General features: G+C 45.8%; 1 protein-coding gene across 12 annotated transcripts in view; it reads right to left on the bottom strand.

The window, feature by feature from the left end:
- GNG7 (G protein subunit gamma 7) overlaps positions 1–21,132 on the bottom strand; it is a 79,264-nt gene that overhangs the window by 38,630 nt on the left and 19,502 nt on the right. For 4 of the 12 annotated variants that reach the window (XM_055804898.1, XM_055804903.1, XM_055804900.1 and 1 more), the window contains one exon: positions 15,710–15,785. The exons of 4 other annotated variants lie outside the window; for them this stretch is intronic. The gene's annotated coding sequence lies outside the window, so the exon portion shown is untranslated. Of the gene's footprint in view, positions 1–15,709; positions 15,789–21,132 lie in introns of all 12 variants that reach the window. 4 more of the 12 variants (XM_055804894.1, XM_055804895.1, XM_055804896.1 and 1 more) reach the window with 1 other exon arrangement.

Genomic DNA, 21,132 nt, shown 5'->3' on the forward strand with positions numbered 1-21,132 from the left:
ACTCGCATTTTCTAAATCTTCTGCAGCTCCTGGCCAGTGGAGGTGGGCACGGCAAGCAGCCAGATGCAAGCAGCACTGGGTGTCAGGCACATAATGCTGCCATGAAGAGAAGAGAATACAGCCTGCTGCAAAAGGGGAGCATGAGGCACCCCCAGGTAACCGGCAGAAGCATCTGTGCTGTGTCCAGGTGCCCTTTACACAGACCTTGGGTTGCCTCCGCATGAACCTCTGTAGCAACTAGTGAAACACAAGGAGCATCCTGGTAAAAGGTATTAAAAGTTTTTATTTTAGACATAACACAATTAATTGTTATTAGGATTTAGGTATACCAGAAAGGGAATGATGGATAAAATAGACATAAACTAGTCCTTATATGACTTAAGTTTTAAACACACAGAAGCCTTTTTACTGCTGTACCTGTGCAAGAGGCCACTGTGTTTCAGGAAGCACCAAGTGTTATCAGAAACTGAACTGGATTCACTGGTTTTGTGCTTTTCCCTGCACCCTGCCAGGCCAGATGAGGGCAGGCAGCAGGATCATCTCACCTTGACGAACAGCAGCCCCATCAACTGCATCTAACAGTACGCATGAGGAAGAGGTCTCCTGAGGTGGGGAAGGGGTGATATTACAGTTATTCAGGCAGGCTGTGGTGTGTGCAAAGATAAAAAAAAAAAAAAAAAAAAAAGGCATACTCTGAGGTAGCCTCCTCTGTGTATCCCAAAGTCCCTAGAGGTAACGTACATTGCTCAGCACCGCGGCTCTTGCAAAAAGAGATATTTGTAAGACATCACAGATGTGCACTTCCCTAGGTGCCTGGAAAGCAGGGTTTTGGTGCCTTAACTAAGAATCAGGAACAAGTGCAGTGCCTGGTTACTGAAACCAAGGTGCGCCGGTAAGCAACTAAGCGTGCCGCCTGGGCTTTGGCTCACTATCAGCAAGGGAAGCATGGCTCATTAGTTCCTCCGGGCACAGCCTAACGCTGCCCCTGAACAGCTACTGCCCGGCAAACGGCCCCATAGTCATCGGGGTAAACAACAAAAGCTCCCATCGTCATCGGTGTGTGCCACTACTGCTGTCAGATCACTGGGTTAAGGTTTCTATGGCTTTTATTTGGGGGAAAAACAGCACTACCTGGGAATCAGCACCAGCCATAAGGCAGATTCACCAGCAGCAGCTACAGCAAACCCAAAATATATCAAAATATCAAAAGGTTAACACATTGCAGGTCTGCACCGAGACCATGTTTGTCACCTCTCCAGGTCTATTACAGCCCTAGTAAGGTAAGATAGGCTAAACATGGCCATGAACTTGAGCAGAATAAACTCATCATCAGCACAACCACCTGGTTAGTCTTCACTGTGCTGTAACTTTGTCTTGTAGGGAAAAATAATCTGTTGGATTCACTTCCTATGTGGAGGATAGCTTGTGTATACCCTCCAGCTATTCTCACCCTGTATTGGATGAATGCAAACAGCTTTTAATTAAAGCACTGGAGTTAAGTCTTCATCACATTTTAAAAAAGGCAAACCCAGGAATGTGACATGCTTGAGTCATACAGCAGGTTGTACAGCATAGCACCACAAAAGTAACCCCACAGCCCTCCTAATTTTCCTCCCCAAATAATTAATATTTACGATAAACGTATCAGCTGCTTTTGGCCTGTCTGGCAGCTGGACCCTTGGTTCAAGACCAGGCTGAATGCATGGAAGCCTTTCAGTTCCCTTCCTCTACCTCAAGCTTGGTATTACTTCTGTGCCTGCTTATATAGGACGCCCCTTCTCACACAACAGCTTCAAATCTTGAGAATTTGAATTTTGCTGGATGCCTGTAGATCCCACCACTAGCTGTCACCTCTTTAGGAACCCAAAGAAACACCACAACAAATTTGCAGTTAGAGAATGAGTCTTTAAGTCAGACACGTGCAAAAGCATGCAGAGCGAAGATCCCACAAAAATGTTAGAAGCGGGCTCTCAATGGGAAACTAATTAGAAATTTATTTTAATAGCACATTAAACCCAGCAACTTTTTTTGCAAAGATGAAGGGTCCCAGGCCTGCTGAACTTACAGAAACACACGAATGCTTTTGTATATTCTGGCAACAAAATAAGTCCCTTCAAAATACCAGATATTTCTGGACCGTGGAAAACTGAGCTCCCCGTCTAAGTCTAATTTACAGCCCTGCTAACAATGTGGGAAACTCATTACAAGAAACAAACAACTGAGGTGTTGCTTGCCACCTCCCACCTATCCCAACAAGCCCTGTCTTAAACTACCTCCCAACTGCTTCTCTCCCCTCTGGGAAGGTAAATAGCCCAACGGGTTTATCCAATACACCCTGTGGGTCCTGCCGGGAGCCAACCAGCTCCCACACCGTGCTGTACTGACAGAGACAAGATTTGTGTCAGCAGGACAGCTCGAGGGAACGAGGGGAAGCTATTCCCGCACCCTTCGTTCCCACGGACAGCACAGCATCGTACCATCTCTCATTTCAGCTGACCTGAAAGCATGCAACAGGATACAGGACAAAGCCTGCAAACCCAAAATGCAACTTGCAGATGGAGCAGCTTGCAGACGCAGCACAGGGCAGCCTGCACGGGCCCTTTCAACCATTAGATTCCTGTTTCCTGTGAAACGACCTGCAGACATCATGACAATTTTAAAGAGAGCACATAAGATGGATCAGTCATGGTTTCTGAAAAGCTGCTTCAAGAGTTCTTTGTATGTAGGAGCATACTTTCATCAGCTCCAGAAGAGAAAAAAGCTGCCTAAGATGCAGCAACTCGTGAGCTTTCCACTTGAAATCATCCATATAAACAGCCTGAATAAAACATTTGAAGGCAAAACTCAAGGATCAATTTGTTGGATTAAGCTGCTCGCTTCAGAGCCTGAGCAGGATTAGAGCACTCTGCCTGCACTGTGCACCTCTTTGCACCCCAGATCTGGATACTCTGAGCGTGGGGCTCCACGTCAGAGCAGCGAGAGCAACACACAACCACAGCAAAAAGCTATTTCTCAGGCCCTTCCTGGAACTCCATCAAACTGAACTGCCTGTTGATTTAGCTGCTGGTGTGAAGTCGAGCGGAGCCAGCCGCCAATACAGACAGCCCTGGCGCTGAACCCAGCTTCAGCAACGGTTGCAGTTCTGAGTATTTTTTTTTTTTTTTTTTTGCTCTGCTTGGAACCACGTAAATAGCATTTCTGTTTGCCGTTAATCCGTTCGTGCTTACGCTTCCCAGAGTAACCACTGCTGGGAACAGACTTGTGTGTCTTCAGATGCCCAGGGCTTCCCCGCCACGCCAACCTGCCAGCCCTGCAGAATGCAAAAGAGCCGCCAGCGCAGAAAAAAGCAGGGCGGAGGCATCAAGATTACGCTGGGGAACACAGAGGAAATTGCTGCAGAAAGCAGGAGCAAGATGCCAATGTCCAGACGTGGACAATCCTTCCACAGACAGAACTTTGTGACATACATTTGTAAGCTAACATCTGTAAAAAAATTCAATAGGCTTTTCTGCGAAGCCTCAGTAAACCAGAGATGCTCAGTGGTAGGAGTTTCACTTGGGATTTCAACCAAAGGAGATGGCACGCTGCAGGCATAAACTAATATATTCACCACTAAAATTCTACAGCAGGCACAGAAATAGCTGAAAACATTAAGGAATATTGTTGCTCCAACTCAACCTCATGCTTTGCCGCTCCCACTGACCATTTTAATTGCCAGGTGAAGTATTAAGGCAGAGCTTAACACTCAGAAAAATGGCACCTATACCTCTATTAATTTCAGTCTAATATTAAGAAGGAGCAGTGGTGTGAAGGAGCCCAATTATTACAGTCTCCGAACATCTGAGACTGGAGCAAGCCCTGACAGCAAAAGGAAGAAAGGGGTGAGGATCGACAGACACCATTAGCTGCACATCACCTACAACCCACATTAATTCTGCTATTTGTAAAAGGGAGGAAAAATGAAGCAGTTGGCTTTAACAAGAGAGAAATTAAACTGCAGAAATGCAGCAATGTTTTCCCAAGTACAAATTTCATATTTAAAGAGTTCTGGAAAAGGATGCGGGAACAGCCTCCAGGCAAAAGCTGTTGAAAGAAACAGGGTGTTTAGACTAGGGTGGAAGGACACTGCATACCTGGAAGGAAACCCACTACTAGCACCCGGCTCCAGCAAAACCAGGAGCAGCAGGCTGAGGCTCCAGCAGGATAAATCGAGCTTTGATTAAGAAAAAACTGACAGCCAAGGGAACTGCATTCTGGAACAGTTTTCATATAAACTGTTAGGGGTATATTCACAGGCATCCTAAAGATGAGCAGGGTTTGGTCTTTGAAGCAGTTACCAGAGGCTCCGGGTGGCATGGCTGTGGCGGGGATGGTGGCCACCATGTGCCAAGCAGGCACTACCCACCAGCAGGTCTGAAGGTGCTTAGACCAGATCAGGCAGTGACACGAGGAACGCATTAGTAAGACAACTGAGTACTAATTGAGTCACCCAACCACAGGAAACTCACCGAGTTCACCACATCTTCTCCCCCTCCCCTCCCATCATGGGAATGGCAAGGGAGGAGACGTTGAGGAGAGCCAAGCAAGGCAGACAGATGACCTACCGAGCTGGGTAACTGTGCAAGATGATTCACACAGCCCCAGCCGTGTGAACGGCCTGTAAGCTCATCACTGCTTTTCCCCATCCAACAGTAAATACTGGACCTAAGCCATTTTATTTCTCTTGAGGAGACTCCCAGAGTTGTTTTGGCACAAAGACAACAGAGGAGCCGTTCCCATTCTCCAGCTATAGCAGTTAACTCATCTCGAGCTCTCAGCTCACCTCCTGTCCTGCTGCCTTTCAGGGTCCCTGAGGGACCATGACTACCCTTTTTACCCAAGGTAACCAACCGTGCTCCTTAAACTGATTGTATTGAGCCTGAGAACCCTATTACAAGCCATTCTTACCCAGTAATGCATTTCCCAGATGTGATGCTCAAATGGCAACCGGCTAGAAACCTGCTCCAGTGAAGACAGCTGTGAAATCCAGCACCTGACTGTGGGAAAGCAGAGGTCATTTCCCCAAATCTAGTGAAAGCAAAGAGGTGTCAACTCATCTGAAGAACAAACAGCAACATCCATACCAAAAAAGACCAAAGAAAGCATCAGATATGAGAGCAATGGGAAGACAAGAGATTCCACTAGTAAAAATAAATACGCTGTGCACATCCCCACGTGACGCATGCAGCTACTCCATCACAACCGCAACATTTCAGTCATATCCTGCTCAAGTATTTCACATCAAACTATAATAGAGCAGATTTTTGGTGTTTGCACTCTCACACCCCTGCACTCATTCAAGCTAACGACCGGAGATGAGGGCACGTAGCCCTTATTGTCATGTTGGCCGCACCTCTGAACCTGAATCCCTGCATCAGCTCTTCCCTCTCCTTTTTCCATGATTCAGCCAAATAGCAAGATATCCTTGGATTGACACGCCAGCTTTGACAAAAGCGAGAGGAGTGGGTACCATTAATGGGTATAACACACTCAGTGCTCCCAAAGTGCACCCTCTCCATCTGTCTGGCCTCTCAGAGTTCTGCAACCGTCCCCCTCAAAGGGCTGTATGCATCGCTTCAGGTACCCAAAAATTCATGGCCCTATAAAAGCCCCCAGCTCCCCGAGACACAAACTTGCTGTGTAAGCGAAGGGACAGTATTGCATCAAGATGACCCCAGAACCATGAAGGAGACCGGTACACAAACAGGCTGGTCTCTGTAAAGTGATGCAGTGTGACATGGCTGGAGGGCAGCCTGGAGCAGAGAAGCCAGGAACACATTCGGACAAGACCTACAGTGCTGATAAGTTTGCTGCAAAAGAATGTTTTAGGGGTGACTCACGATTGCAACAGAAGACACCAAATAGTTGTTTGTATTTGTCTATAAAGCAAGTCTATTCTGCTGAACCCAAGCATCCAACTAAGCAAACCCTTACTCTGAATTTTTGAGGCAAAGGTGTTTAAATGTTGGAGTCTCCTAGTCCCCCTCTCCTTTGTATACAGAGGAGAATTCACAATCAGGCTGCAGTTCACAGAAAATTGACAGAAGGTGTTCATATCCCCAAATTTTAGTCTGATACAAATGTAACACTTGAAGTGTCAAGAGGTAGAAGGAAAACGAGAAAACTGGGAAAAAAAAAACAGGTTACAAACAACTGCAGCACCTCAAGGTACTTCTCAGAAGGCTGAAATCTGAACAAGGCCACTGAAGAGAGAGAATTGGGATGTGACTCCAGGTCTTTTTTTGACATATTGAACTGGGATTATCTCAATTCCACAAGAAGTCATACACAGAGACTGCCATGATCTCAGACTTTCCCTTGCCTGTCTGCACACTGCCGGTTGTGTCTGATCAAAAATGCAGAGGACTTTTGCACATGCTGCAGAAATTAAATTCTTAGAAAAACATTTCAAGCACATAGGAAGGAAGGAAAACTGGTTTGTAAATTCATGTGTAGAAGAGGTGAAGAGAAGGGACATCAAAGAATGGTCATCACCAACAAATTACAGACTGCGTGGAAAGATGTGATAACTCAGCTGTCAGCCAGGGACATGAGAGGGACCTTCTGAAAAATCAGGTGTCATTAAGTGGTGCTGGATGAGTGGTTAAGAAAATGCTTTGAGTACCCCGCTGAGCTCAAATTAGACATGGAGAACTGTAAGTCCTGTCCTGTTTCAAGTGCAATTCAGCTTTGAGCACTGGCTGTTGCATTTAAAAAACAAAAAACAAAAAACCCCACCAAAATCACACTTTAACTACAAGCACTAGAGACAGGGCACAAATTCACCTGGCAGTTTGACTCTGACAGCAGCGACCCCGGGAAGGCAGCAGAGCAGCCTGATTTCATCCAGCCTTCTTCCAAGATTACAGCGCTCCCCAGCACACTTTGAGCAAAGGCTGCTTTAATGCCTGCCTCGGAGAGCAGTTAGTCATGTCTAGTTCTGCAGAGGCACACACTATAGTTAAAAAAATAAGCGGGTCCTCTGAGTAAGTCACTCTCACCCTCTGTTTCAGAGCGGCACAGTGAGCAATGAGCAAGGGAAGCCCCGAGGCGAAACCACAGACCCAAAGACTGCAGCCCAGGTTCCTACACCAGTTCTGCCACAGCTTTCCTGCACGACCTTGGGAAAACAACTGACCTTTTCCTGCAAGGCCACTGTAAATTTTAACAAAGCACTTAGACACAGACAGAAAACAGCATTTGTCACCGAGGAGACAGGATTCTTGTCGATGCTGATAAAGCTGTAAATGTGCTTGCACAATGACCAGCAGCTAACCGAAAGAAATCCTTTGCACAATGCAGAAGTTAACTATTATTCCTCTACGGATCACCTGTTGCAAGATCTCACATGACACAGCAAAAAGGACTGAGATAATTTCAATCCATTAAAATACCCACGAAATATTTTGTAAGATACAGTCATAGCTCATAGGGATCCAACTTACAAAAAATCCAGCTCCAGACAACCTAAAGGTTTGAATTACAGCTTATCTCAAAAGGCCGCATAAGGTATTTGCGGACTGAGTAACCATTTTTGCTGAACACAAGGTTTTACTACAAAAGCTGAACAACTTTCACCCTACGGCTGCTCCAACATGCAGCCATGGCATAAAACCCCTCAGCCCTGCAACAGAGCCATCTCCCCTCCAGCCAAGGACAGGGGCTGCTCCATCAGCTGCGGATAATCAAACCCAAAAACTGAATCACTGCCTTCTGAGCTAATCTGCTTTGTTTTTAAAAGGAACCAGGCTTCTTGGGGACAGCCCCAAAATACTTCCTGTTATTCCATCTGCCAAAGCATGACAAGCTTTGGTCATCCTTGACAGAGCTGAGCTTCCCAAAGCTTGCGCCCTTAAAGCTAACGCCCCACCAGCTCGATCCCAGCAGTGCTAGGAGTAAGCCAGGATTTCATCCTAGCAAACACTTGGCGCTGATTAGTTCAAGTGCAATAGTTTAGAAAAAAAAGAAAAAGGTTTCTTTCAGAGCTTGGGTGTTTAGCTGCTGTCCCACCAAGCTAGCAGTTGATTTGTTTTTAGCCACTTTCTTTGAAGAGTGAAAGAAAAATTAAGGAGAGCAGGACTGGTTTGCAGAGGCAGAGACCTGTAAAAGCAGTTTGCGTGACTCATGTTTGTTTTTTTTCCACACCGAAACCAATGAGAAGGGGCAGCAAGCGCTGTTCAGCACGCTAAGGAATCATTTCCTTTTGTTGCAGGGGCTGGCTGTGCCAGGATTAAAATTGACAGCATGCACCCCTCACAACTGTTCTGCAGCACTACCCTCTCCTCATCTCCAGTTCCAGCGTCAGGCACAGAAACCCATGTGTCTCACAGATCTCCAGCAATCTCCACACTTTGCATCGATCACAGTGCAGTGGGTGTGACTTTGGCAGAAGCATGGGCTTTACTGCAACAGGGAAAAGGAGAGAAATTACTGGCAGTGCAGGCCACTCCTGTTGGCAAGGCTTTGCAGCCGTAGCGATACTTTATAAGGAAATTTCTTGGATGAAACTGCCTATCCTCATGCTACTGAAGGTTTGGGTTTTTTTTTTTTTTTGTTCTGTTGCAGATGCTCTACCAAGTTAATTGTAGCAGGTATTTTCTATAGAACCAAAGCCATCCCCCAGGCTGGGGACTATCTGCAGAAAAACCAAAACAGATTTGAGATCTGTGGTGGAATTAAAGCGTCCCTTCAGTTCAGGGCTACCAAAGCCAAGACCAGAAGCAGCAAAGACAAGTCCCAGGGGATTCATGCCTAAGAAGCGCCCAGTACAGATGATGTAATATGGTTTAACCAGGCAGGCTTTGTCCAGCCTTTGGCTATGAATGGTCAGTGACCTGCTGGTATGCTTCCAAATGCTGAGAATCGATTACATTTCATCATCAGGCTATGGTAATATTCAAATGGGAGGCTTCCAAGGAAAGTTCAAGTTCTTAATTTGTTTGTACTGTGGGTGCCCATTTCTTACAGATCAATGATTTACTGCACCTGGCACAGTGCTGGCCACGTCCTCACTGTTACACAGAAAGTCCAGATTTATAAAAAAAAATAAATCTACTTATGTCTAGTTTTTAAAAAGATTAAGAATTCCAACACTGCTGTCTTAGTTCAACTCCAGCTCAGGCTGGACGCACCAAGTTTGGAGTAACATCAAAGACACTGAGGAACAGGATGTCTGTCGGGGCTGGTTTGGGTTCCCCCCCCCCCAGAAAAAGGTTGGTCTGACCTGGGGGATGTGAACTATCCACTTCCATCAAATAGTTACTAATAATAAATCAAGCTGAGGAAAGCAATAGATAGAAAGCAGAGGTGCACTTCAGGTTTAGAAGCACAGCATTCAAACAAATTGATGAATTTCCTACCAGACACTTTTGCACACACATCTTCCCCATGGCCACGTGCAGTGGGAGCATGTGACAGTAACACTGTGAGTCTTTCTGGGCTGGACTGGCAGAAAAGTTGAATTCTAAGGAAAGAACAGCTCACACATCAGCTTCTGTGTACACAGAGCAGAGAAGGAGAAATCCAAAACAGGAGATTTCTCCAGGCCAAGCTGCCATCACAATTTTAAAAAAACAATTTTCCTTTCAGATTTTTAACTGAGCGCCTAATAAGCAAACTGCAACTGCCTTTACTCAATCAAATGGCATTTGGGGATTCCAGATTAATTCCAGTGAACTACAGCAACAAGCAACTGAAAGTTGCCAATACCCGTTTTATTTTAGTGAGTATGAACAAGATTTAAAATACCAGAGGGTGGGGGCTGTACATACAACTAATAAAGGTGTCTGGTAGCTTAAGTGATCTGGAGACAGTTCTGGGATTCAAAATTTAAACAAATACTAAACAAATGAGCTGGTGCAGAGGAGCAAAGGAATGCTGGCCTCAGGGCTGAGGAATGCAAGCCTGTCCAGACAGCAGCAAGAGAGCAGCTGTACGTGCACCCTGTGCCAGGATGGGAAACCCGCTGGAAATATGTAAAGTTAGTGCTGTTTAGGCACTTTTACATATATCTATACTTAGAAAAACTAGATAAAGAACAAGCAAACCTGCTTAATAACAATATGCCTATGCAACTCTGTCCCACAACTTGAAAGCCCAACTTCAGTGAGATTCAGGTAAGAGATTGAGGGCTTTCACACTAGAAAGTTAGAAATCAATTATAGAAACAATTGACAGCTGGATTATTGGCCTAAATCCCCTGCACCCTCTCAGCAATTTGCATTTCAAACAGACCGAATTTCACAGCAGGACAGATTGTTTCCCCATCTTGTCTACAAGTTCACACAGGAGTGAACTGTTCTTCCAGTCAGCCCACAACCAGGGCTTCCTATCTCACTAGAAAATAAAAGGTTTAGATTTAAAAAAGAAAAAAAAAAATCACAGTAGGCATTTTTGCACATCGATAGAAAAGTGCTTAGGCAGATCTAAACTTCAAAGAGTTTATTACAAGCTGGACAAACCTGGTTTAGCACAGGCCAGCTCCGAGGCTCGCTGACTGCGTGTGATACTGCAAGCAGTGCTAGAGTGCTATGGCTTTCTGAAAAACAAAACCAACCCGGCATTTATACAACCTCCACCACAGATGCCACCATACCACCTCATCGAACAGCAATAGGTAATGTCTTGCATGTCCATCAGCATCTCACACACCAAAAGAAAAGTCAGGTTTACTCAGTGATGTGTGACTAACTCAATCAGCTCCTGGGCCAGCAGACTACAGCATCGAGCACCTCCAGGTTGCACACAATACTGTCAAACAAGGAAACCTCAGCCCTGCAGCTGAAAACGACCATAAAGATATATTCATGTTTACCTAGAATTTAGGTGTTTCAAAAGGAAAGGCTGATTTAATTATCCTGGCTGTTGGCCAGTTTGGCAAAGGCAGGACAGAGCAGCAGCTTGCCCAAACTTCAGAGACCCCCATTTTTCCTTCCCAGCTCTCCAAGGCAGCTCAACCACGGCTTTTCCAAAATAACGAGACTGTTATCTCAGGTCAAGGAGCAGAAGAATGGGAACCCAGCCTCTGTTTACTGCTAGCTGTTGGGAGGAAAGCCCATGTGGGCTGCTGCTGCTGAAGGTTAGCTTGGTGTGCAGGTGGAGCATGTGGGAGGGCAGGAAGGACAAAAACCAGCGCCAGTAAGAACTGACTCAGCAATGCTCACCCCCTTTCATTATCTCAGATCTCAAAACAGAAATGTTAAAATACACTTTCAAAATGAGCAGGCAAGCTGGAGATGGTTTATATAACACTGCTGGAAGCAAGCGGACCGTTTAAACTCATGCAAGTTACCAAGAGCACAGCTGTATTGGGAAGCTGCAGATGAAAGATCATATCGCGAGGCATCACCGGTAACCAGGGGCTGCGATAAGCCCTTAACGTGCAGAGCACATTTCAGGGCTCGGTGCAGGAGGAGGCTGAAGGACAGCGTTCCCACGGCAGGAAGGGATGGGACTGCAGCCCACAGGACGGGGAAGGGAGAGTCCCACCCAGCACGGAGAGGGCAGCAAAGGACAAAGTCTTACTCCTGGCTGTCAACATCAGCTTGAACATCCAGACACCACAGCTTCGCAGGCACTACAGGGTACACAGCGTAGTATCATTCCCCCTGAAAATATCTAAAAAATTCTTCAAAGAATTACCTATGCCCCAAACCAAATAATATGCAGTAAAACAGAGGTAACGTTGCAATTTAACAAATACAGGCTTTTTTCCTTTCTTAGATAGTTAAGGAATAAATGCATCAAAGCTGGCAGCTGCTGGCATAAATAGACAGGCCACCAGCGCTGGCTGAAGGGCCACCATGAAGAAAACTGACAAAACCCCTGCTGTACTTGTTTTTCCATTATCTAATATTAGGCCATGTAGGTATTTATGAACCACTCTGCAGTGCATTCAAGCTAATTCCCAGAAAATCACGTGCCTTCGCAGTGAATTCAAGATTAGGAAGCTTTTCAATGTTTTCTTGAGAAGAGATGTGATCACCATGCAGTACTAACAGCAATTTGAAAGTCTGCCTTGTTGGTTGGCTGCCAGATACTGACCCAACGAGCATCTTATTAAGCCTTCAGTCATCTCTTCCCAGCTATTTGTGTCAGACTGTGTGCTCTGAGGCTTGAAGAGGCTAAAGCAAATTCAGGTTGGGGGCAGGTATGAGCTACAGAACCACATTCTAAACATTTGGAGAAATACTAAGTGCTCATACAACAAATACATGAGAAAAGCCTCTCTGGTCTACAGCTGCAAGAATAAGTCAGTAGTCATCAGGCCCAAAAGGCTCATTTGATTTCTCTTAAAAAAAAAAATCCACAAAAAATGGTAAAAATGCCACAGACATTTCCAGCCACTTCAGATCATCAGTCATGATCAATTCTCACCTCCCTCAGGCTAGGACATGAAGGGTGCAAGTCACACAAGCCACTAGACAGGGCAACACCTCTGTCCAGGTTCAACAACCTGATGGGGAAAGGTGCTGGGCTGCTGCACCCTCTAACCCTTTCCTTCCCCAGATGCACGCTTACAGTGCTCAAACAAAAACGCCTGATGAGGCTGTGTAATGATGTTCTATTTAATGGAATCCATGCAGGCATGAACAGGCCATGTAACAGTCCCTGCAGTGACAGGGACAAGAGCTACTGGGCACTAAGTTTTTTATTTGAACAACATTCGCTCTTTACGCAGCCTGCCTCTTCCTACTGTCCACATCTGGACAGCTGTTAAGGGCAAAAAGCACCCAGTCTGCACTGATTAGCTATCTTCAAGGAAAAAAAAAAAAAAAAAAAGTCATGCCTAGAGGGCAAGGCAGTTGAAAGCTACCCAAAAGGCTTGCTACAAATTTTTGTATGAAACAGCACCTTATTTAGACAATTTGAAAAATGTTACAGAGGGACACTATGGCTGAGAATTTGCATAATGGGCGTCCACATCTTGCTTACCTAACAGGAGAAGAATCCTGTCTGTCAGTAAGTCTAGACTGTGGTGTTGAATCCAGGGGACCGAGGAATCTCCTGGCCAGAAATAACACCCGGCGCGGGGCAGGATGCTGCCATCTGGTGACACCCACTGCTGGGATGGCCAGGCGGCACAAACCCGGCTCTGTAGGCACCTCTGGATTGGGACTGCTCTGCAGAGCTAGGCTCAGTGCTAAGGGCAGCGAGAAAAGCCATCCTGCCCCTTGCAAAACCTAAGCTGACTCTTCCAAGTGCTCCACGGAGACTTGCCGTCTCCTGCAGTGCCTCGCTCCGCTGTGCTGGCTGGACCACGCTGTTAGCTGCAATTAAAGCAGTGGTAGTGTGACAGCCTCTTTTATTAAAATGTACATACGTTGTTTAATATTAAGAGGCCACAGCATAACAACAGCTTTCAAATTAAAACACTCCAAAGGCTTAGGTGGCTTAACAGAGACCTCTGCAGCACAGAGCAGCTCACTGCAGGCAGTCACTCCATATATGCAGTTTTTCCCAGTGAACTTCGTTAATTTAGATGATACCCAAAAGGCACAAAGATGTATATTTAGCCCCCATTTCCACCTCCAAAAACCCTGCTGCAACACATGTAGAAACACAGAACCTCTGGCTTTGGAATCACATAGATCTCAACAATTCTGAGCGCCTGCAGAACAGCAACCATTCGCCATCTATCCAACTTTTCCTCCTGTCCCGAAGCAGCACCAGTCTGACCCGCTTCCCCCCAAAGCCCCACTGGGGCTGTCAAATGCCTCCTGAAAACCAGGAAGTTTGAAACACAGACTCAGCCTCCTGCTCCTTCATTTCCAGTGGGTACACTAACAGAAGCAAGCAACGCTCCTCTCTTCTTTGAAATACAGCACCCTTGATCTAAAGATAATCCATCTCTAGGACAACAGAACTATGTGAGCAAGATACTTTATTCTCAGCTACGGGTTTGTCATCTCACCAAGCCTGAGTTCCTTTACCTTGCTGGTATTTCACACATGGCACAGGAAATACAGGATTTCACAAAAGGACTGCTGATGCATGAAGGGACTTTGGAGGCTCCACAGAAAGCACTCATACCAAGTATTACACTATGAAGTTGGAAGCGACCAGAGAAAGGGGACACCCATGCTCACATACTGCAGCCCATATCCTGCTGTGAAATTTCCAGCTATTGAGTGTTCCAAGCAGCAATAGTTATCATTTCTTTAAAGCCTACTAAGAAGATTTCTAAGTATTTCAATATAAGCAGCTGCACCTAAAAGTCAGCATCTGGTGATGAGGAGGGCAATGATGAACAAATGGGATGTGGTTAGACACAACTGCATCGCGTCACGCGTGGTGCCACAGAACTGCCATCGGTACGGCAGATGAGATTCAAGACCTCAGAAGAAAAAGATACGTGAAGACAAGGCCGTGTGAAAAACTCCAGGAACTATTTTGGAAAAGAAAACAGTGGAAGTACACTGGTGAAATGCTGTTGCTAGGACATCTGTGCAGACCAAACGCCATGCTTAATCTCACCGTCATTTCCTTCAAGCACACTAAAGTTTACTCCAACGTGACCCATCTCCTTTATGTAGTGAGGTCGGTGAAGCTTACTAGAAGGTGAACTACAGCTACAGGCATCGTTCCAGTCCAAATTTAAATACTGTACTTGGGGGCACACAGGGAAAGTACCAACAAAATGGAAAAATTAGTCTAAAACTTTGAGCATGGTACTACTGATTTATTCTGTGTCTGAGATCACACAAAGCTCTAGGGCAATTTAAAACTGCACAACTGATATTTAACTTATTGCTTCTGTAGAAAAGTCATGAGGCTTTAATCACCATGCTGCTTCATGAACTGGAAGATTACTAATTACAGGATTTGTTAGTCAGCATTACCAGACACTGTTTTAGTGTTGATTGTTTGTATAGGGAAGATTGGAACCGACCATTTAATAATTTTAATGGAATACAAGGTGATTTGAAAGAGCTGTCCTCAGCAGAATGGGCAAAAATCATTATGGTTGTCGCATACATCCAGAAAGTAGCAGCTTCAGTGGGATCAATGTGAAACCAATGAGAGAAAACAGCCCAGGACAAGTGAGACAAGCACCTGAAATCACGCATTGAATCTCCTGCCTCTACCCTTGACCATCCTGCTTAGAGGGCAGGGAGAAGACGGGACATTTGCAGCATCTAATATTGCAGCACAGAGCAAAAACGCTATTACACAGAAAGAAAAAGCCATCATTTGCAGTATCTCCTGTTCGTGTGCTACTGGTTAACACGTACATACGTTCCAGCAAAGGCTAGATAAAAAAGGAAACTGAACTTCATCATCCAGCTACAGCAGTTAAAGCCTGCTGCTTCCCTTGGCTTCCAGCAAGAACAAAGGCTCCCACACACACCTCACGCCTTCTGACTAAGAGGGACATGTCTTCTTTGGAATCTATAGATCTTCTTCCCTAATTAAGGAGGTGGATTACTGTTACATAATGTCGCTCCACGTGGGCAACAAGTAATCACCAGCCTTTGTCTCAGACCGGCAGGAGCATGAAGAATCGGATCAGAACACCACCTCCGAATAGCTAATGTAGCTGGGCAGCCACCACTGAGGTGTTATCTGGCTGTGGCATTTTCCCACTGCGGCAGGTAAAACTTAATCAGTAGAAGGTAAATTAATAATGAAACGATACTGTGAGTTTCACAAGGGTCAAGTTCTCGCTCACCTTCTTACTGCAGTGGAGCAGTTTCGGCTACTGTCTTGTAGGGTGCACTGGCTGCCGCGGATCCCAGTTATGACTCCTTCTGGAAAGGAAACATGAATTTAGGAGATCCGTCACTGATACACTAAACAGATAGCGCATTATTAATGAAGTTATAATTTGGAATAATCTATTTTACTCCACTGACTGCAATGCTATCATAGCAATATTTACTTCAATAATTGGTGTAATGAGGAAGACACTGCCTTCACTGCAGTTGTCTTGTTTTATTGGTAGCAGTTTCCTGTATCAAAAGAATTCCACGTCTCAGTTACGTTTTGAAATTAACATTGATTTCTTCAAATTTTATAGCGTTTCCAAGCACACCTTTTTTTTTGTTGCATGCAACAGACACACACTCGAGGTGAGCCCAATTTCATTTGTTTTTATAAATAACACACATGACCTGGACGTCACGCTGTGTATTTCAGACACTGAATCCAAACGTGTGGCATCTGAAACCGGAGATAACTAAGGCTTCAACTACTGGATGAGAGTTCACTTAAATATTCTACTCTAGATTTCACTGCAAACTACTGGACTACAGACAACAGATACTGAGCTTAAGTCCCTTGTGGTGGGAGAGGTATCTGCACCTTTGTATTTTGGGGGGGAACACTGCAGAGCAGTGTTTTAGCAAAGAAGCCAGCAGAGTCCTCGGCTAACACAACCTCCTGGCAAGTTTAGTTTTCAAGAAACAAGCACCAAAAAAAATGATCTAGGAACGGGCTGGCCTTAAAGCATTAAAAACACCCTGAGAAAAACAAAGTTGTGTTTTGCTTTCTTATATACTGGGATGCTTCCCTGCTACACCGCGGTACAGGGCTCTGCAGGACATCCTCCTTCCTGCTTACCAGTAAAATATTGCTCAACCCTCCTCCGGTCAGCCCAACTTACCACACTGAAGTCAAAGCTGTTGCGAGCGAGACCTAGGGATTAATTCCAAGAATCCATCTGAGCTGAAATCCAACCCTGCTTGTTTTGTCCACTTAACTGTCTGAACACAAACAATTTTTTTTTAAGGAGTAAAACCCACGTCATTTACTCTCCACTGGGTTTTAGGCCACAGCTTGCCTTGCCCCTTTCACCTCTATCTTCTTCAGATTTCAGTAAATCAAAGGGTAAGGAATAAACAATCATTTTAAAATCAATATTTAATTTTATTTTTTAATGGTTTTTTTTTTACAATAACAATTCTCACAAATACCATATTCCAAACGAGACTGTGAAATGCCAGGTACCCACATAAATTTGAAGGTGAGGGCAAGAGAAAAAGCCTTACTATGAAACAGAAGAACCTCTGTGAGGTTAGGAGACAAAGAGACCGAAAAGAAGCATGGGGTGAAAGCATAAGGGGCAAAAGTGTATGGGGTTAAAGTGCATTCAGACAGAGAGCAAACAGTACCAGGTTTGCCATCAGCCTCTGAACAGCTCCAAGCCCATCACCATGGACCCATCCCTCCAGGATCAGCATGCCACTTGCTGATCTCACATTCCCCCTGCTCCGGCAAAGCTTTGCACAGCATCAGCCGCACACTCCCCCCCAGGCAGCCCCCGGCCCCGTGGGGCTTTAGCTGCACCCGGGGAGAGCAGGTGGAGAGGAGCCTGCGCCCTCCTCCTGGCCCAAAATAGCAGATGCCAAAGCTGGGGCCTTGCTCATTGCGATCATTCCTGCTTAAGCAGCACAGGCCTGCCTGATCCCCGTTCTGAATTCGGTAATAAACCCAAAGGGACTGAAATTCAGGGGAATTTGTCAACCAAGTGAGCGCAGCCCTCCCAAAATACAGTACAGGAGATAAAGGAGCACGCACAGGACTGCGGAGTTGAAAAACAGCACCTGTGAAGTCCTGCAGGCAAGAAAAGCCACCAAGAACATGGGAGACATCCTCAGCAGCAGCACTTTCTGGGACCCCCTTGCTCTGCCTCCAAGGAGGCATTCATTGCCATCACAAGGAGCTGCAGCTCAAGTTAATGAGCCTCCACAGAAAGGGGGTGCGATGAGCAGGCTGGAGGAATTTCAGCCCTCAGTAAGTCCATATGCTCTTCAGCCCTCTCCATACAGGATGGTGTGCCTTTTATAAGGGAAATAAATTAAGCTTACTTTCCCAATATCCTGCTAATTGCTAAAAGAAACGAACTTGCCTCCATAAATCACAGGCTGTACTGAGCCAGCCTTCAGCTGCAACCCTCACTCCACTGCCTCCCAGCTCTTCTAGCTATACGTGATTTCATACCATGAAAAAATAATTACGGCTTCTAAATTGCAAACAGATTTAAATAGCAAGCAGCTTGGCCCCGTGAAGTATGTGCAGTTGTTTAAGTGTCTCTGGTGTTCTGTAAGAGCTGATAAATGCCAAGCTGCTACAGGAATCAGCCACCACCCCCAAGCTGCAGGAGAGAGCTCAACACCTCATTCAAAGACAAGCCACCTAAAATCAAATCTACCTTTTGACTAAATGAAGCCTTGAAGCTGTAACTAAAGTGAAAACCTGACAGGACAACACACACATTCTTTATTTTCATTTGCACTGTTCTTCCTTTAACTTTCTCAACGCACCTGTCTTCTTGATGGCTCTTTCCTTCATTTTAAGAGCAACACAGGGACTTCTGGACTGCCAATTTTAAAATCAGTCACCATTTTAAGAGCCGTTCAGGTTTTCTGCAGGCATTACCATTTGAAGGCTATTCCAGAACCACAGCAGAAGCCTCTGCAAGCTGAAGGCAGAGCTGAAGCAGCTCCCCTGCAGCACGTGGGAATAACACCACCATGAACACCACCCTCCCTGTGACATACCTACATTTGACAAGGGTATTTAACACCTCATCATCCCAGACAGTCCATCTCTGCAGTACTGGTTCGTGGCCTCTGCAAAGTTAAGTTGGGCAGGAGACGTGCCTGTACACAGGCCCTGTGCTAGAAGGCTACCTGTTAGGCTGCAATCAAACTCTGTGTGAGCCAGCACTGCTGCTTCCTGCTTGGGCTTCTCCCTGCTCCCCCCTCCTCCTGTTCGCAATCAACACCAGCTTCGCAGAGACCCCAGACCATGTCCCTTTAACATCTGTGGCACTTCTCCTGCACAGACTTTTGATCTGGCAGTTAGTACACGAGGAACACTTTGCAGCAGAGGAAAAAACAACCCAACAACTTTCCAGACGAACACAATACCATCTTTGGCTTTCCGCAGAAATGAGCCTTTTGTTTATAGGCTTGCAGAATCTGACTCCAGGGGCTGGTCTGTTCTTGCTCAAAGAGGGAAAACAAGCCTGACCTCAGCGTGCTGGAATAAACTCTGCCCCCTCCTTCCTTCCACGCTTCTCCCAGTGCAAAGGTAAAGAACATGATATCCAGCAGCATGACCAAGCTCACTGAGCGGTGTGACCGCACACACTCTTGTTTACTGACATCAAAAACAAGACCCGGAGCCAAGGAGGTAAACTAACTGGACATGCTCCTGCTACCATTCATCAGGCACTTCCCAGCTGGCGAAAGGTCTTCAGTAAATCAGCTGGACTGCGGTACATTAAGTACAACGGTCACTATTTTGCACATACCTCTCTGTGCATAGATGGCCACACTCGGAGCAGACACTCCCCTATCTCCCACTTGTACTGTTTCCTACACAGTTGATAAGCGGGCTGCCATTTCCTCCAGGCGGATATTGCACGCCAGCACTTGCTGGCAACAAAACCTGAACAAAGATCCTAAGAGCTGTCATGCGAGACTCAGAGGGGCTCTACCATTCTCATTAGAAGCAGCTACTCGCTATGGGAACGTGTCACACCAACAGGTTTGGATAAAACCCCTTGCTGTACTTGGACCTTCTCAACCTACGCCCTGTTTACGATGTGGGCCAGAACCCCTTGCTCAAGCCTGCTCTGCAAACGCACAAGTACCAGCAGTTTAAGAGATACCTCGAAGTGGGTGTGGGCAGCAAGGAGGGGAATTCCTTTCTGAACTAACTGGAAGCAGCAACAGTTGGTAATGCAAAGCATCTCCCAGGGCCGGAGCCTGCAGCTGCCAACGTTCCCTCAAAGTCAGGGCAAGGCTCGAAGGAAGCCAGATCATCCATTCCAGCCCACCAAAAAACCCATGGTGCCAGGAACTCTGTGGGAGGCAGCCTCTGCAGAAGAGCCTTTCCACGAGGATCTTCCAGCTCACCGGCAGGAGGAACTTGCTATACTTCCCTCGGACACTTCAAGATCCGGCAGATCTCGTGGGCAGGCAGCCAATGCTATCAGCTATTCCAACTGCGATTAATAAAAAGTTCTACGAAAAGATCAGAGCGAGCTTAAGAACACAAGAGTCAAAGACTCATCCTTCTTAGTAAGTGACTGCCGATTGTGCTACTAGTCCTTAAGATTTTTAAAGAACGTTTCAATATGTAAAAAAGCACAAAAATCAAAGGCGCTGCATTCATACGGTGAACAAGACACCAACCCTACCACCTCTGCAAATGAAGGTTGATGTGCAATGTTCCTGACAAACTGACTTGGGGTTTTAAAGCAAGAACTAGAAAAAAAACAATGCATTTGCATAGGCTGTAAAGACTAACTCCAACCTGCGGTCTGCTTATTTTGCTACCAAAGATTTTGAGTGCTGCAGAGCCATGCATTTTAAAAAAACCCAGAGCCAGTCAGCACACTGTTTGTGCAGAACAGCCTCTCTGCTAAGAGCAGCGTGGCACGGCCTGCTACAGGGAGCAGGGCTGGTGTGGAGCTCTGGCCTCCCTGGCCCAGGGGATGATGAAACCTTGTTCAGCACATGGAGTAACACAGAACAGCTCACAGAAAATGAAGCTGTCGAACAGCAAAAGGCTCCTTTTAAAATGCCTGATGGATCCCTAAGCAAGGAACTTGGGAACTGTTACATTCCGTACCACAGGGCTAAATTAAAGCATTACCAACAGATAATGAACTGACACAGAGATGCATCAGCACGAGACCATGATTCACAACAGTGCTGTAATTATGAGGAAACGACCTGCTGTGCAGCATGGCTCCTCTTCTCTCTGAGGGCAAGCAGGGCGCAGTGCCACACCAGAAGTTCAGGTTCCCCCAGTGCCGACACGTTAGTGGAGTTGAAGGGAGAGAAATGGGTTACTGAAGGTGAAGTTGCTCAGATCACACTCAAAGTTAAATAACCTTAATGGAATAACTAACACCAGGTTTAATTCTCCTACTTAGCACTCTAATAATAGGCAAAAGATCTTGGTCCAGAGGTAGAATTTGTCAAGTCTCTAAAAATATATACCTCCAAATCGTTATCAAACAATTGCCTCTGGACAACCAATGCAAAATATCCACAGTAAAGGGAGAGCTTGTAAAGTTTAACTTTTCCCCATTAGTTCCTCCAAGGGATGAGCAGATTCTTTTTTTCCTTGTCCACA

Source organism: Falco peregrinus, chromosome 5 (genome assembly GCF_023634155.1).
Source record: "Falco peregrinus isolate bFalPer1 chromosome 5, bFalPer1.pri, whole genome shotgun sequence".
NCBI lineage: Eukaryota > Metazoa > Chordata > Aves > Falconiformes > Falconidae > Falco > Falco peregrinus.